Source organism: Glycine soja, chromosome 1, assembly GCF_004193775.1.
Source record: "Glycine soja cultivar W05 chromosome 1, ASM419377v2, whole genome shotgun sequence".
In the NCBI taxonomy this organism is placed as follows: Eukaryota; Viridiplantae; Streptophyta; class Magnoliopsida; order Fabales; family Fabaceae; genus Glycine; species Glycine soja.
The window spans coordinates 40,386,785-40,390,379 of record NC_041002.1 but is presented as its reverse complement, the minus strand read 5'-3'; the positions used below and the strand labels follow the sequence as shown (position 1 = coordinate 40,390,379).

The 3,595-nt window shown below is 31.3% G+C and overlaps 1 long non-coding RNA gene across 1 annotated transcript; it reads left to right on the top strand.

Moving 5' to 3' along the window:
- Positions 1 to 526: 526 nt before the first annotated feature.
- LOC114405063 lies at positions 527 to 3,340 on the top strand. The gene is made up of 8 exons (XR_003665168.1): positions 527 to 1,097; positions 1,303 to 1,360; positions 1,567 to 1,625; positions 1,967 to 1,990; positions 2,096 to 2,130; positions 2,418 to 2,452; positions 2,722 to 2,756; positions 3,152 to 3,340. It is a non-coding gene; the product is annotated as an uncharacterized LOC114405063 (long non-coding RNA).
- Positions 3,341 to 3,595: the final 255 nt, after the last annotated feature.

Genomic DNA, 3,595 nt, shown 5'->3' with positions numbered 1-3,595 from the left:
ATGCTGATTTCAGTGTTTTAAATTTTCTAAGTCAATTAAGTCTATTATTTAAAAATAAATAAATAAATGTCGTCATTCTACCAATTTGTTTCTACCTAAAACTCTTGAATATATTTTCTCTATCTATTATACAAAGAAGCCCCTGACTACCTGAGCTCTGTCCTGTTGACACCTGTCCAACTGCCTATTCTCTGTCTTGTTGACACCTGTCCAATAAAAATAATAATAAACCATCTACCTTGTTTGCTCACTTCAGTCCACGTGAAGGCTTCATCCTTTTTTCTGAAGGTTCGTGTTTTACAAGGCCCCTTCTCTCTTCTTTGTGCCAGCTGTTGCAATTCCTTATTTCCACAACCATCAAGCCACATGTCACTTTCTAATTGCCAGATTTCCCCGCACCATTTAATTCTCCTTAATTCCAGAACTTTCTTCTCTCTCTTCCATTTCTCTTGCATCCGTCCAGATTCTTCCCCCCCTCTCCCTCTTTCTCTTCCTCAACTTCTTCTCTTTTCTTCTCTATCAATATTCAGTTTCCCCTTTTTTCTCTTCCTCAACTTCTCCTTTTTTCTTCTCTGCTTTTGTTTCTCCTCCTTTATTCTTTTGCATCCATCCCGTTTTTGTTTCTCCTCCTTTATTCTTTTGCGTCCGTCCATATTTTGTTTCACGTCAATATTCTATTTTTTTCTCTTTTTTGTCTCATTATTTGTGGTTTGATTTTTACAACAGTCTAATGATGGTACTGAAGGTTACGACGCTTTGCCCATGGAAGAGTTGGGATAGGCTATTGAAGAATAAATGTTCCATTTTTATCTATTTTTTCTCCCTTTTTTGCCTAATTTTTTATGGTCTGATTTTTTGTGGTTTGATTTTTGGGACAGGCTAACGATGGTGTTGAATGTTACAGTTTCTGGCTTCTCGCAATACAAAAGTTTGCATTTTTTGTGTTCCTGAGGCTTCTCTAACGTGTTTATTGCTTCCTATGCCCATCTTTTTATGTTGTGTAATGGTTCAATATATTTTTTAGCATGTTGTATGCACAGAAGGTGGAAGAACATATTAAAGCTGCGATTTTTATCTAAAAAACTCCATGAGTACAGGTTCGTAAACACAAAAGCTTAATTTTTTTTTGGGTGTTCTACCTTTATTTTGTTTTCTGACTTCTCACAATACAAAAGTTTAAATTTTTTTGTGTTCCTGAGCTTTCTCCAATGTGCCCATTGCTTCATATGCCCAGCTTTTTGTGTTTTCGTCCTTTTTTGGTGGTGTAATGGTTCAATATATTTTTTGGCATGTTGTATGCAGAGAAGTTGGAAGAACACATTAAAGATGTCATTTTATCTCAAAAACTCCATGACTACAGGTTCGAAAACACAAAAGCTTAAATTTTTTTGGGTGTTCGGCCTTTATTTTGTTTTCTGACTTCTCGCAATACAAAAATTTGATTTTTTTTTTGTGTTACTGAACCTTCTCCACTGTGCTCATTGCTTCCTATACCTAGCTTTTTGTGTTTTCGTCCTTTTTTGGTGGTGTAATGGTTCAATATATTTTTTTGCATGTTGTATGCAGAGAAGGTGAAAGAACATATTAAAGTTGCGATTTTTATCCCAAAAACTTCATGAGTACAGGTTCGTAAACACAAAAGCTTAAATTTTTTTGGGTGTGTTGCATTTATTTTGTTTTCTACATGAGTATAGGTTCGTAACGACAGTGCTGAAGAATAAAGGTGTCATTTTTTTTTGCTTTTTTTCCTAATTTCCTTTTTAAAAAAATTTGTCTTCTGTCATTTTTGCTACAAGAGTTGTTGTTGATTTCTTTTTGTTTTTGTTATACTCTTTTTCGTTTATTTTTTTCAATATGATTCACAGAGCAGTGTTAAAGAATAAATGTTCCCTTTTTATCTATTTTTTTCCCGTTTTTTTTGTCTAATTTTTTGTGGTATGATTTTGTGGTTTGATTTTTGGGACAGTGCTGAAGGTGTTGAAGAATAAAGGTGTTATTTTTTCCCCTTTTTTCCTAATTTCCTTTTTGTAAAAAAATTATCTTATGCCATTTTTGCTACAAGAGTTATGATTTTGTGGTTTGATTTTTGAGACAGGCTAACGATAGTGCTGAAGGTGTTGAAGAATAAAGGTGTCATTTTTTCCTGATTTTCTTTTTTTAAAAAATTATCTTCTGTCATTTTTGCTACAAGAGTTGTTGCTGATTTCTTTTTTTTTTCTCTTCTATTCTTTTTCATTTTTAAAAAAAAAATGATTTTCTACCTTTTTTGCTACAAGAGTTGTTGCTGATTTTTTGCAACAATATGATTCACATGGCGGTGTTGATGAATAAAAGTTCCATTTTTATCTATTTTTTGCCCGTTTCTTTTTGTCTAATTTTTTGTGGTATGATTTTGTATTGTTTGATTTTTGGGACAGGCTAACGACGGTGCTGAATGTGTTGAAGAATAAAGGTGTTATTTTTATATTTTTCCCCTTTTTTTTATTAAGTTATCTTCTGCCATTTTTGCTGCAAGAGTTATTGCTGATTTATTTTTGCTACTAAAGTGATAATGGTGATACTAAAGACATTTTCAAGGCAGAGTTGCTATATTTTTATGGTATCTCCATTTTTATGGTATCTGATTTTTGTGGTATTTTTTTAAACCATTGTCATCAAAGTTGATACTTTCCCTTCAGAATGCTAATATCTATTATATATTTCCTTTTTTTTTTTGTGTAGATGCTGTGAGCAATTTGCAGAACTGCAGCTATGGGGTAAGGATGTGTGGGTAACGCTACCCAGTGCTTTTTTTGTTTAATTATTATTATTATTATTATTATTATCATCTAAATTTGTATTTTGATTTGATACTTTCCATCAAAAAACGTTTGAATGCCATCAATAAAATATATGGACCTGGAAGTAGATATCATAAAAATGTCTTCTTGAAGTCATTTTTATTGTACCCATCTGATCAAAGACATTTTCACGAAGTTGATATATTTTTATGATACTGATTCATTTTTTTTTGCTATCAATTCATAAACAAAATTGAGTATATTTGGATTTTATCAGTTATAATTTTCTTTATTAAATTTCTATTTTTCTTGCAGTTTTTATGATAGTCTTAAATTGTTTCTTATATCATTCAGTATTTCTGTTTTGACAGGATGGTGGTGAAGCTACAACTGAGGAGGTGAAAAAGAGTTACCATGTTCTGAGAAAAATAGAGTGATGATGACCCCATTATGATTGATGGAGAAATTTTTATGTTACTTTATTTTGACAGTTTAAAGTTGTAATTTAATCATTATGGTTTCCAGATAATGCATTTTATTGTTTACAATTTGCTGAAAAACGTAAATTGAAAACACATTTTTTATATTAGTTACACTGAGTTATTTAATATTAGTAATTTCATTCATTTCACTTTCGTATGAAATTTTTTTTCCATTAAAAGTATGACATGATCTTTTTGTTTCGAGTGAAATTCTTTTCTAATAGGAATTTACTTAATCTTTCATACCAAGCCCTAGGTGGTTGCTTTAATCCATAGAGTGCTTTCTTTAATCTATAAACATGGTCTAATTTTTGTGAGTCTTCAAACCTAGGA